This window comes from Neopsephotus bourkii, unplaced genomic scaffold (assembly GCF_033783945.1).
Source record: "Neopsephotus bourkii isolate Nb327-2 ecotype Australia unplaced genomic scaffold, CSIRO-AGI_Nbou_v1 NB_1060, whole genome shotgun sequence".
NCBI classification, from domain to species: Eukaryota; Metazoa; Chordata; class Aves; order Psittaciformes; family Psittacidae; genus Neopsephotus; species Neopsephotus bourkii.
The window spans coordinates 4,416,466-4,430,256 of NW_026901548.1; the positions used below are offsets into that span (position 1 = coordinate 4,416,466).

The 13,791-nt window shown below is 55.8% G+C and overlaps 1 protein-coding gene across 12 annotated transcripts in view; it reads right to left on the reverse strand.

Moving 5' to 3' along the window:
• EPB41L1 (erythrocyte membrane protein band 4.1 like 1) overlaps positions 1 to 13,791 on the reverse strand; it is a 56,310-nt gene that overhangs the window by 34,320 nt on the left and 8,199 nt on the right. For 11 of the 12 annotated variants that reach the window (XM_061361678.1, XM_061361673.1, XM_061361680.1 and 8 more), the window contains exon 2: positions 13,333 to 13,382. The exons of the other annotated variant lie outside the window; for it this stretch is intronic. The gene's annotated coding sequence lies outside the window, so the exon portion shown is untranslated. The remainder of the gene's footprint in view (positions 1 to 13,332; positions 13,383 to 13,791) is intronic. 12 annotated transcript variants of the gene reach the window in all.

The following is a 13,791-nucleotide window of genomic DNA, read 5'->3' on the forward strand; positions in this document are numbered from 1 at the left end:
GAGCAAGCAGCACTGCAGTGCCTGCTCCTGCACCCAAGTCCCTAAACCGTAAGTGCAGCATAGCTGGATCCCAACCATAACCTGGAAATTTCCATGCTCTGAGGCATTTTACAGATATGCAAAAGGACCAAGGAGGTGTCAAAGGAGCCTGAAGAAGTCACAGGGCCGAGCAGGAGCTAGAAATAGCAACAAGGAGCCTGGGTTACATGTGCTGGGATGACCCCATCAGGCTGCTCATCGCAGAGAGCAGCCCTCCAATGGTTGCTTGGTGGAGACAGATGGCAAGAGGTTCATGGCCTCGAACAACCTTTGTTACCTGCCTCGCTAAGGAAATACTTGACTAGTCTCACTTCAAGACATATCTGCAGCAACAGCATTTGTCTCCCTGCAGAGCTGGGGAGAATCCGTCCTTTGGTATCTGAGTGCCCGGACACACAAAGCAGGGACACGCAGAAAACTCCTCAATGACTTGGAAAATGGAACTAAAATAAACCCATCCCCAGGCTCCAGCTTTGCTGCAGAGTGCCTGGCCTGCAAAAATCCTTCACAAGGAAAATCAGAGGCTGGAAAGCACCGACCTGGACATGCGTGCACTGAGGATGCAGTACTCAGCCTCCAACCCAGCTGTGAGTAAAAGCATCAAGGACAGGGCCAAGCCTCTGAAGAGGATTACACCTGCGGGCAGTTCTGACAATCCACATCTGAGGTTGAGGGTATCCGAGTCCAGAAAGGACATTCAGAACGTTTTTGAAGCGTGACAATGGAGCTTGTCCATCACCCTCCAGTTGGCTCAATGGATTTACAGTTGTGCTGTAATGGATTTGCATGTGCTGGGGGTCACCTGCTCCCCACCAGGAAAAGGGAGACAGGCAACCCCAACTTTAACCTGAATTATGGATTCAAGGAGCCCTGCAGTGAGGTTGGCAGGACCCAGAGGTACCTTTCCATGGCGGGGAGGGAGGTCATCACATCCTGCCTGCTGGGTCACGGGAGGGCAGAGATGCTGCCTGCGACCAAAGCAGCCCCAACCAGGCAGAGGGTCAGGACAAGCACGGCTGGATGCTACCAGCTCACCAAACCCTGTGCCCCGGGTGATGCCAGGGAGGGGACCAAAAGGTGGAGCTCCCTTTGCAGGCGCAGCACATCTCTCTCCAGCGGTGAACCTCCCAGCCAGGCTTGGGAACCGCTGATAAGATGAGGGAAAACAACTTCTCTCCCTCCTGTGGCGCTGCCCTCCTTCCAGACAATTAATTCCAGCCCTGCAGCAGCCGTGTCTTGCAGCACCGCTGTGATTCATCGCCAGCGAAACGCTGACTCAGAGGTGAGGCTCCGGATGCGGCTGACGCGGGAGCCCCGGTCCCCGCAGCCTCCTGCGCGCTCGCTCCCAACACCCCTCTCCTCCAGAACCCCAACCCGCCTCTGCAAGCCCCAGGGAGGCTGCAGCAGCCTGCGCTGCAGCAGGGAGATGATGCTTCAGGAAGTCATTTAATCCCACTCGGCTCAACGCAGGGAGCAGCTCCATCCAGACTGGCCCTTATGAGCCTGTAATAGTCTCCAGTGGTGGAAACTCCTCTCCCTGCACCAGGGCTTTATCCTCATCACATTAAAGAGGTATTCTCTGGCATTTCATCCAACCTCCTTCCCTGTAGTTCTAAGGCTGTGGTTGTTACTGTCCCGATGAGCCAAAGCAGAGCTCCTGCCTGTCCACTGTTTCAAGCTGTGCGGCTTGCCACCATCCCCAGGCCGCTGTGACCCCTCCATGGGAGCAGCCCCACAGAGATCTGGTGCCGACATCAGCCCAGCTCTGCATGAAGAAGAAGGCAACACCCATGGTAGCTCACTCAGGGACAGCATCCCTCTGTGGGTACCATTCAACAGCAGGAGCTGGGAAAGCGCCTTCTCAGCTCCCAGCCTTGGTCCTTCCCAGAGGTTCTGTAGACCCTCAGAGGGCAGCAGGGCTACAGAGCCACTGAGCCAGGGCAGACAGCTGCAGCACCAGCCCCTGGAGCTCCTCTCTGCTCAACCCTTAGGAAAGAGCCAGCAGAGGCATGGGTGGATTGACACCGAGCAGGGCTGTGTCCAAACTGAAAGCATTTGGTTTCTCCTCCTGCCATCTTGGCTGTGCCATAAGGGTCCACGTGTGCTTGCTGTCTGTAGCTGGATGGACCTTGGGGTTCACTTCTCACCTCTGCCTGGCTCCTGCAGATCCCCGCAGGCCAGGACAGCAAAGCTTTGCAGTCGCAGCACTGAGATTTGCAGTTGGGTGTGTAACCACAGCTCCCAAGGACTCCTCATGCCTGCTCACTTGTGTCAAGCCCTGCCTCTATGTTCCCTCTTCATGTGCCATTATTCTCTCTGTCCCTCAGGTCAGTCACACAGATGGATGTCCTAGCATCCTTTCCCGGACAATCACATCTCTTCTGATGTTCTCCATTTACAGTAAAGTAGTTCCACCTCTGCCTCACACCAAAGGCATCCTCTAATTCCCAATGACCTGGCTCCTCTGCCCAGCCAGCACTTCAATACGCACACAAAGGCAGGATGAAAGCACAAGAGCACGGACACCGCATCCCACAGGCTCCCCACATGGCAGGACTCAATTACTGCAGAAGCAGCAGGACACTGGGGTGCTAGGGGAAGTTTTATTGCTCCTCCATCCCCTGCCACTACCACCCCCTTCATCCAGCCCTCCCTGCAGCCATGAGGTGCTTGCAGGCATTGTCCCTCCATCCACCCACAAGCCCTGCACCATACACCCATCCAAATCACCGCAATCACCTGTGGTCTCACAGCCACACTGCCCATCCCTCACCCTTTCCCCATCATCTCCAAGCCTCCCTCCCACCCAATAGCCAGGAGCATTTAGAAGGGAGATGTCAGACCAACACAGCACAATGCTCTCCTGCCTGGCAGGATGCTATGAGCTCATATAGGTCAAACTAGAACATGAAGGATAGCATGAGCATCCCCTCTTCACCTCAGATGCCTCTCTCTGGACTGTGAGCAGATCTCGCACTGGTCCAACTGAGCTCTGCTGCCTCGTCCTGTTAACCAGACCAAGGCTGACCCACCCCACAACAGCACATCATCAGGAAGACCCAGCTATGGCACAGCTCCTGCCTTCAGGTAGGGAAGAGCAAAGAGGTTTCACCTGGTGGTGGAGAAGATGACCACCAAGTAACCACAGGAGGCTGCTCCAGTGAAACTGCAGGGACACGTCAGCTCCCCCAGCAGAGAGGACAGGTCCACCTCAGAGCCTCCCTGGCGACCAAGGGCAGGAAGGGCTCATCAAGGCTGTCTGGACCAGTCTCTTCCTGAAGACAGGCCCAAGCCTGCTCTATCAATGTGCCTTAAACCAGTGTAGGGCTTTGACGGCTACTACAGAGACCTTTGTCAGGAGAGGTGGTTACTTTCCAGCCCCAAGCCAGCCTGGCAAGTCTGGGCTGTTGAGCTGGCATGCTCTGGAACCACTCATCTGACCTGGAGCTCCTGAGGGACCGTGAGCTGGGAAAAAGGAGTCAAACCCAGGGCTGAAGCAGCCACTGAGCACCATGGTGAGAAGTGGATGGTGGATCTTCATCAATAGGGTGCCCAATGGCCAGGCTGGAGCTGCCAAGCAATGAATTGAGTGAGGGAAGCTGTTACAGTAAGGGCAGCAAGGATGAGATAATCCCATAGCAACACGCTCATGGGAGGGCAGTGATCCACAAGGCAGACCTCCACAAGCTTTGGGATCCACCACACTGGAGGAGCATGGGGCTCTCCCACCTCTCTGACTGGGGCTGGCAAAGCTGCTCTTCTGCAGCAAGCACAAACCTAATTGACACGTGTTGAATCTGTGTTTGGGCAATTATGCATTTATATTATGTCAGCAGTTGCCAAGAGCCCAGACATCTGCTCGCTCATCATGTGCGAGCCAGGCAGCGCAAAGGCATCTGACCCCAGAGCAGGATGCTGGCCTTGTGCAAACACAAATGACAGGCAGGAAAGGGCCTCCCCTGCCCCAAACCTCACTGTCCTCCGCTGGTATCACCTTTGGGAGATGGGCAGTGACCTGCTGCCTGTGGTGGCATCCCCCTGCTCCAGGGTTAATAGAGCAGCCTGAGTACTTCAGCAAACCACACTCTGTAAGCCAGGCTCAGCTTCCTTGCAGCATCATGTTATACATCAAAAATGCATCGTGAGAAAGTTAGGGAGGAAACAAAACAAAGCAAAGTTAAGAAGCCACCGAGTTCACAGGGAGAGGGCAGGGCTGTCCCCTAAGTCAGCTCTGAGTTAGGCAGCAATAGCAACTCACCACCCCCTCCAGCTTAGCTGCCAGCATTGAGAGCAGCCAGGTCAGAGTCTGACTCCAGAGACCAAACCTTCCTTCTGCTTGCTCCATCCATGCTTTGGCCCCAGTCATTCTGGCACTAGGAAAACCCAGGGAAGAGGAGCATGACCTCTGCTGCAAACCCAGTGGGAATGGGGCCAAGGTGCCTCGTCCTCCAGGATGCAGAAGCAGCACATCCTCCTCCCTGCTCCCACCACGCACACGGTTGTTTTGCAAGACCTGAGCAATTTCGGGCCATTTTAAGCATGGTTTCACTGCCACCCTTTTGAGTGACACCTCCCAGCTGAATAAATAAGTTCAGGAGTAAATTGCTGTGACCCCTCACAGCAAACAGCTTGGGAAGCCAAGAAACACCTTCCCCACAATGGCATTAATGTGCAAACGATGATCTCCTCTCAACCAGTGGGGTCAGGAGCGCGGTGATTCAGCCCTTGCAAAAACACCCTGTGCTTCTCCAGATGAAAGTGCAGCCCAGACAGCACCCATCAGTGAGATGAAAGAGCTGGTGCAGACTGCAGCCCCAGCCACCCCTCACCTCCCGATCTGCTCTCCCTGCTCCGGAAGGTCCACGTGAGCACAAACAGCATTGTCATCCTGGCAGACCATGACCTTCCAGCTTAGCACTCTGGGACCTCTTTGCATTCCTTGTCAACCAAAGGGCCCTCCAGTCTCACCCGTTTCCCTCTCCAAAAGCCAAGTGCCCTCGGCCATGCCCAGCCTGGGCAGCAGCCCCACAGTCCAGCAGCCTCTGGCGATACCAATGCTGTTCCAGAGCCTGGCTCCCTCACAGTTCAGCTCCTTGCCCCTGGCAACAGCCACTCAATAGCACAAGCAGAAATGCCCACTGTCCCATCCCCTGCTCTCAGGCAGAGCCATGCTGCTGCTCCCAGAGAGCTGGATCCCACAGCAAACCAGGGTCCAGAAACCACACAGCCACCAGCAACCCAGCACCACACCAGTCTCCACAGCCTGCCACTGCTCCAGGAGCGAGCCCAGTGGGGTGTGGAAGGTCATTAAAGCTTCTTACAATCCAAAGGGGGCCCAGCAGGCCCCCTCTGTCACTTCAGGCAGCCCTGTAAGGCAAACACATACCTTTTAAAAGGTACACTCGTGCTGTCCACATTGTTCAGAGCACACCAAGAGTGGGGAGACCGGACATTTATGATACCCTGGTGCGCCCAGGGCATTCAGCTCTTCCAGCAAAGGTCCAGCAAGAAGCACTGGCTGCAGGCTGGAATATTACAAGAGAAGGCAGGGAAGAAAGCCGGTTGCTTAACACTCAGCACACAACATCCTCCAGTGTGATGGCACACGGTGAACCAGCCTTGTGGATGCACTGGAGGGTTTAAGCCACCATCCAGAGCAATCTCCCCATCCATCAGCCCCTGAGCAGACATCAGCACGGCTCCATCCCATGCTGCAGGATGTCACTTGATCCAAAGACTTTCCAAGCACCTTGCAAACACCCAGCCTGGGGAAGGTCATAAAGCAAAGAGAGCCATGGCCACAACCAATAAAGGCAGGGCTGCAGTTGCCCCTAAGGGACAGTCTTGAGTAAGGACACCGGAGCAGTGCAGACATCGACACCTCCCCAAACCCTTCTGCATGCCCAGCCTTCCCATACCACCCAGACTACCCCTGTCTCAGCACAACCAAAACCTGAAGCAGACCGAAGGCACCTAGGCTCTATTGGCACAACTGTCCCAGAGAGGAAATACACTATCCCAGTGTTCCACAGCCAGTTCACCCTGCATCCACAGCCCCTGGCCCAGCCACAGGGAGGAGCCTTGGGGCTCTCCACTTCTTGCCCTGCTTTTAGTACAGAACCAGGCAGGGAAGCAGCACTGAAGTCGAAGCCCCAAACAAAAGGGTCAACAGAGCTTCAAGACAACCTCCTTCCACAGGGTGAGGGTGTCACTGATTTTGGGCAGAGGAACCCCAAACCAGGGTTCAGCCTGGGGTGCCCAGGACAGTGTGGTGCAGCCAGCAGGGCAGCAGGACCTCCCACTGCACTGCCTGGGGAGGATGTGGGCAATGCCAGTGCAGACAGGCAGCGGCGCAGGGGATGGTACCCAAGCTCCACCTCTGCCGGTTGCTTAGCGACCAGCATCCCGCAGGAGCCACCTTGTCTGTACGTCCCTGCAAGCAGCACCAGCTCTGCTGCAAGGCTCTAGCAGCAGAGGTGACACCAGAGACCTCCTCCTGGTATCCACCAGCTTCCCCCTTCCTGCTGAAGCACCGGGGCCTGGCTGTGCTGGGGATGTGCTCTGCCGCAATCTGTCCCTGCATCCCATCAGCCTGCACATCTCAGCCCCCAGCCCTGCCTACGGGAAAGGGAACAGCTTCTAGGTGAGGCAGACCTCCCACCCCAAATCCAGCTGCTGCCTCCAGAAGCTAATAGTTGCTAAGGAAAAGCATCTATAAAGGGAAGGGAAAGGACAATGGAAACCACTTCATGCTGTCTGAGCTCACCTCAAGCAGCCAGCCCAGCTGACCAGGCACGTGCATCTCCCACAGCACCACACAACCTCCTTTTGCAGGGACAATGATGCCTCTGAGCCCCCCTGTGCTCTGGTCAGCATCACTGTTCACAGCTTGCATCCTTCCTAGCAAGTCCCCAAGACGCAACAGGCAATAACAAGCCTCGGCATTGCTATTGCTTCCCAACTGATAGAGGCCAATGTACTTGTGAAAATGCCCTCCGAACACCCCCAAGTTCCTTTGCAAGGAAGAAAGTGCTACAAGTTCACAGCAAGAAAAGCAGCAGATCAATAAGTGAAACAGGCAGGAGCTGCAGCTCAAGGAAGAGACTGTTCTTTTTGGACAGTGCCTGCAATTTATGCTGCTGTTCATCTCACTTCTGAGTGAAGACAGATTAGCAGTCTGGCAAGAGGAGCAGGAAATTGCTATTAACATGGAAATCAAGACTGGAAAATAGACCTTCTGGGGCTTCCTTAAACTATCCCCAGCACTGGTATCTGTAGCAAAGGCCTGACCTCTCATGGGTCAGAGCTGGAGAGCAAACCAAGCTTCTCCTTTGACTTGGCACCTGAAAATCTGATTAATCATCAGTGCTGCGAGAAATCAATGCAACCACAAGCACATTGCCCCAACCTCTTGTTAAGAACGCTGAGGGGCTTCCGCAAGCTTTCAACCCTGCAGTAACAGCCTCTTTGCAGCTTGGCACCGGGTGCCAGCACCGCAGGAGGCAAAGGCCCTGTGTATTTATCCGATTTGCTTTGTATTATTCCTAAATACAAAGCTTAAACTGCCTTTCTTTTCCTCCCTCTTCAGCTGTCAAGTTGAAGTGTGATTTACCCCTCAGGTTCAGGCAGGTTTCTGCCAGTCGCAGGCAGCAACACCCCAATGCACACAGGGTGCTGGGTGGCTGCATGTGTGCTCCCCCTGCCCAGACTCACGTCTTCCCACACACCCCATGTATGAATCCAGCCCAGGTAGGACACTACGTTTGCCACTTCATTTTAAGCCTTTTCCATCCCTGCCACCACTCCTTCCCTTCCAACCAAGAAGATGCCAACCCTGCCAAAGGGGTGACAGGAATCAGAGTCATTTAGATGACACACAGATATAATCCTGATGAACGACTCTACAAACCCATGCCAGGATCAAAACTGGAAGAGATGCATGGAGACCCCCAGCTCTCACTGCAGAACTGCTCCAGTCTGGTGCACTCCCATTCAGCATCCTCCAAGCCTCGCTATATGAGACCCACCACACCAGCCACCACCCCAGGCACAAAGCAGACATCATCTAGCAAGCAAACACTGCTGGTTTTCCCTTGTTCTCCCCCAGCCCTTCCATTTTACCTTTGGACAATCCTGAGCAGTTGGTTTTCTCTGCTGTTTAATCTCTCCCCAGCTCCCAGAGGATGTACGCTCAGTGCCTGCAGAAGCTCATCTAGCTTTCATGTGTCTCAAATTCTACCCCCAGGCAGGTGACGGGTATTCAGGGAACTTGGACAATTAAATGACAGCAGAAGGAAGGGCTGGAGAAGTTTCTATTAAGAAAATAAAACAAAATAAAAGGGGGAAAAAGTAAACCTGAACGAAGCCTTTCCTCCCCACCGCACCCATGGGCAGAGCTTGAGATAACCACCAGCACCTCCTGCTCTGGTGCTCGGAGAGGAAGGTCCCAATCCAGGCACCATGGGCACAGAATGGCTCCCAGCACAGGAGGGTGCTGCAGTAGGGACTCCATCACTGCAGCTGAGCTGGTTCCACTGCAACACAACCCAAGGGAGCTGGGTGTTTATGGGAGGTTCTATGTACAAGTGGCTGGCAGAGGTGGCAGCACTCTCCAACAAACAACTTGTGCCAAGCAGGCCTGGGCACAGGCTGGCACAGCTCCTGCCCTCCCAGCTAAACACAGCCCTGGCAGAGCACCAACACGCTGCAACTACCCCAGGTGGGCACAGCACCATGTGCCTCTGCTCGCCCACCCCTGGTCAATCCTCAGGGACATTAAGGTGGCCCATGGCAAGTGGCTTCCTAGAAGAGGAGAGGTGCAGCCTTTCCAAGAGATGGGGCTCTCCATCTCAGTCACCAAGTGGACGAGCTGAGTGGCAGCAAGGCCATCTCCCACCCCAGAACAGCCTCTCACCCCCACCAGCGTCACCCCACTGGGGCCAGCACAAGGGACTTGTATGGAGATGGCTCTGGAGTGTGGGCCCCGATCCATGCCAGAAGCACCCCCATTCATCCAGCTCTCCCCAGCCTCCCGTGCATCAAACCGGAGCATCAGTGTAGCCACAGCTGCTGGGGTGGGGGCTCCATCAGCAGCACCTCTCAGGATGAGGCAGCACACACACCCTGCTCAGCAACAGCATCAGGGACAGCCGCTGGGGCCATCACTGGTGGCAGCAAAAGGGGGATGACAATCTGCCCAGCATGGCCACGGCACCCGCCACATCTGAACGTCTCCGTCTCCCCGGCAACCTGGGTACCAGCAACTTCTGATGCAGCTGAGTGGTCTTGTGCAGCAAAAGCCATGCTGAATCCATAGCAGGATTACAGCAGCTTTCTCTTTTCCCTGTCCTCTTGCCATTTCCATCCCAAATTCCTCATTAAAACATAACTCTGTGTCGAGGAACAAGAAGCATCACTCCAGGGTCACAGGGAGCACTCTTGCTCACCCTGCCAGCCACCACTGCCATGGGGTTTACTGGGCAATGGACATCATCTCAGTGACAGCTGCCTTGAATGGCCCAGGCCATTACATGTACATGGGAGCAGGATGAGCATCCTCCAGGTGACACCACTGGCAAGGAAACCCAACCTGGCTCTATATGCAGCACCTTTGGTGGCCTTAAAGGCTCCAAAAACTCCTCATCACAACCCAAAAGTCCCTCTGGTGCTCTGCCAGCTTTCCCACCACCCTACCAAGTGTCCTGCCTTCTTTGCAGGTGGGGAAGGACACAAGCCAAGACCAGGACAACACAGAGCTCCATGGAGAACTGGCCCTTTCCAGAGAGCCTGGCAAGCTGCAATGAGGGGAGCAGATCACACCCCACAGAAGCTGATGGCCTTCCATTGAGCAGCTCTCAGAACCTGCTCTTGTAGCTGCTGAGGATGGGAAGTGGCCCAAACACTGTTTAACCCCTTCAGGAACAGGGAGGAAAATCAAGAAAGGAAACTCAAAAGCCTCTGTCCCAGAATAAAGGGGAGAGCAGCCAGGGCTGTGGGGAAGCTGGGCTGGGAGAAGCCCACAGAGGTGCCACCACCAGCACCTATCAGCTGGAAGATGCTGCCCTGGAGCATACCCATGGCAGGGCTGGGAGCTCTCCTGCACTTGGTCCAGCCTGCAATGCACCCTTGGGAGCAAGTCCTGCAGATCCCACCTCACAGCGCTCCTGCTCCGATGCTGCCTACAGCTCTGCATCCCTTGGGTCCTGCTGAAACACCAGTCCTGGGTGGCAAGTCCTCCTCCACAGGGATGTGAGGACTGACAGCTCTTCCTTTGCCCCAGCCCCAGTGGGATCACCAGTTTAGCAAGGCAGGAGCCCATCCCAGCCCTTCACACAAGGCAACAGCAGCGGTGCGGGTGGTACCTCCCTGCCACCGGAGCAGCAAAGCTGCATCTTCAAGGAAAGCCCCATCTCCTGTCACCCAAGCAGAAAGAGCTGCACATCAGAGGAGGGCAAGATCCCAGCTCCAGCCTGGCCCCTGGGCAGAGAAGCCTTCAACAGCCAGGCAGAGGGGGTCAGAGATGGGGGCCATCCCAGCTCACCCCAGCTCTAACGCAGCACAGGGGAAGCCCAGCTCCTAACACTGAGATGTGATGCACAGGAGGCTCAAAGTCCCAGCCAAAGCAAGCAGGGTGTTTGGGCAGGAGCCAGCCTTTCCCAAGCTGAGTTTGAGGGAGCTTGGCAGCTCTCAGCAGCCTTCAGGGCACGCATTGCCACATACCACAAACCTGTTTGCTCAGCCCGGGCCAAAGCAGCTGGGGTGGCACAGAGCAAGCTTCATTGACCAAGGCATCTCTTCCAGTGAGGATGGGCCCCAAATCAAGAGGAAAGTGAACCCCTGCCCCACAGCAGCATTGCCAGGGGCTGCAGCACTGCCTGCATGGGGTGAAGGGCAGGGAGGAAAGGACAGCTTCATTTTCCCAGTTACCCTGTAAAACAGACTGACAGCGTTTGCCACGCAAAGGATGATCCCTGCAGCATCCTGAGCTAATGCTTATAATAAGGAGCTAATCCTGCCCAGGGTGCTGGGACTGGCCTCAGGAGCTGCTGTGCACTCATCTGTGCTTTGCAGCCATTAGAAACTGCCTGAGCAGAGTTATGGGACTGAACACCCTCTGTAGGCTGACGAGAGCTGGAGAGGGGCTTGGGACAAGGGCCTGTAGGGACAGGCCAAGGGGAATGGCTTGAACCTGCCCGAGGGGAGACTGAGCTGAGCTCTTAGGCAGAAGCTCTTCCCTGTGAGGGTGCTGAGGCGCTGGCACAGGGTGCCCAGAGAAGCTGTGGCTGCCCCATCCCTGGCAGTGTTCAAGGCCAGGTTGGACACAGGGGCTTGGAGCAAGCTGCTCCAGTGGAAGGGGTCCCTGCCCATGGCAGGGGCTGGAGCTGGAGGAGCTTTAGGGTCCCTTCAACCCAAACCAGTGTGGGATTCTATAATAAACCAGTGCCACATCCAGAGAGCACAGGGAGCTCTGCCGGGAGCCCAGCTCAGGCACAGGCTCAGCCCTGCCTTCTCCTATCTTTTTCCTTACAAAGTAAGTCCCATCATCGTCCTCTGGTCTGCAGCCCCAGATGAGCCTTTTTTAGGGTGCTGCATGTTTGTTTAGCCCTTATTTGTTCGGGGTCTAAAGCAGCAGCTAAAAAGTGCTATTTTCCCTAAGGCAACCGTCGGGTCTTGTGCACCACTTCCAAGGAGAATGGAGTAGTTCAGCTGGAAGGAACCTACAACAATCACCCAGTCCAACTGATGGATGACCAGCTCCTTTGAGCAAGCCCCCAAGCAGATAATCCTTTCCTGCCTATCAAATCCCAGCAGCAAGCCCTTCCTGACAGCCGGGAGGTGGGATATTACACCAGCTGGGAGGGAGCTGTGGAAATGGAGAGGGACGAGCAGCCCATGACCAGCACGATCCCTGTGCTGTCACCAACCCCACCAGGAGCAGAGGGACACCTCCCTCGGCACAAAGCAGCACAGCCCGGGCTGTGCTGGCAAGGCTTTGCTTGCTCAGACTTGCCGTGGAGCTGGGACCCACAGGCGACAGGCACATGGCTGGGCAGGTCTGCCCAGAGCACGCGGCCGCGCAGCAGCTCTGCTGTGTAAGGGCTTCCTCAAGCCCATCAGATACAACTGCAAGAGGGAATCATGAAACCAAAGACACCCAAGGCCCAGAAATGGGACAAGGCACCCGGTCATTCTCCTTGCTTTCCTTATAGACACGCACCCCAAACACAAGCTCTGCATCCCTCCAGACCCACAAAGAGCCCTTCAGAAGGGGCGATTTTGCTGCACAACGGGTGAGAATCCACTCCTAGAGGCACCTCTAGCCCTGAGGAACGCATCACAGCAGCCCCCCACAGCCCCCAGCAAGGACATGGATCCGCTGCCCACCTCTGCACCTTCTGCCTTGTGTGGGCAGGAGCCAAGCCCTGCAGGCAGCGGAGCAATGCAGATGCAGTGAGCCTCACGGTGCACGCTGCTGTGTGCTCCTGTCACTGGGAAAGGGCCAGGGCAGCAGAGTGCAGCCATGGAGCTCCTTGTCCCCAGTGCTCAGATGATGACCCAGAGCAAGGGTAGCACTGCTGCATTGCTCTCTGTCCAGGTCCTTGCAGGTCAGGGAGTGAAAGCAGCAGCAGCTCACATCTAGTTCCACATGGACAGCACCATGCAAACCCGCTGTGCCCCAGAGCCAAGCAGCCCACCCAGCCAGAGGAACCCCAAGGCTCTCCAAGAAGGCCTGCACCACAAGCCTGCCACTCTTCCAGGCATCCCACCCATTTAACTCCACAGCTCAGACCCACCGCTGTCCTCTCCCAGCTTCCCTCCCAGCTGCTTGGCTGTGCCAGCCTCCCTGGGATGCATCTGAGGCCAGTCCCTGCAAGCCCAGGGATCTACACCCTGGGCTCGGATCCTCACAAACAAAACACAGCACCGGGTTTGCAAACACATCCTCAAAGCCTTCCTCAAACCCTGCACACAAAAGAGAGCACGGAGACTCAGCGCTAAGCGTGACATCCCAAACCTGCTGTCAGCGGGCAAAGACTCGGGAAGCCTTTCTGCTGGCAAAGGGGCTGTTGCTCTATTCCTTCCTAGGAAAACCCAGCACAGAGACAGCCAGAAGGAGCCCAAGCCCAGCGGTTCTGTGTGTCAGCGATTTCCAGGCCACATTTCCAATCCCACCAAAGGTGTCTTCCCTGCAGCACCAGCCCCGTGCGGAGCAGCCCCCTTCTACACTACACAACCCACTCAGCCTTACGTGGGATCTGGAAAGGAGAATAGAAGCTTTGAGGCTAAACTCACGCTGCTTCCAGGGGCTGCTCCCAGCGCTCCGCTCAGGCACAGCTCAGAACCTGCAAAGGAGAGAGATCAGATTTGGTTCAAAAGGAATAAAACCCCTTCCCAGTGCTGATGGCGAGTGCACGGAAGGATGCCAGCCAGACACTTCATCACAAGATGGTGCCTGCACGGCTCCAGCGCTGCATTGGCTCCATACAAAGCTGCTTGCTGGAGAACGTAAACTCCAGATTACATTCGATGCTGCCTTACTCTCAGGAAGACTGATGTGGAAACAGCACCTTCCCAGGCAGGCAGCCTGCCCGCTGCGAGCCAGCTCTGCTCATCTGAGTGATAAAAGCCAATATCTACTACAGGCAGTGCAGCAGAACCAACACACCTCTCAAGGGAAACAGATACCGCCCGGCTCGCACCACCCAGCTTCTCCTTTCAGGCCCATCTGTGCCACCCCATTGTCACCCGTGC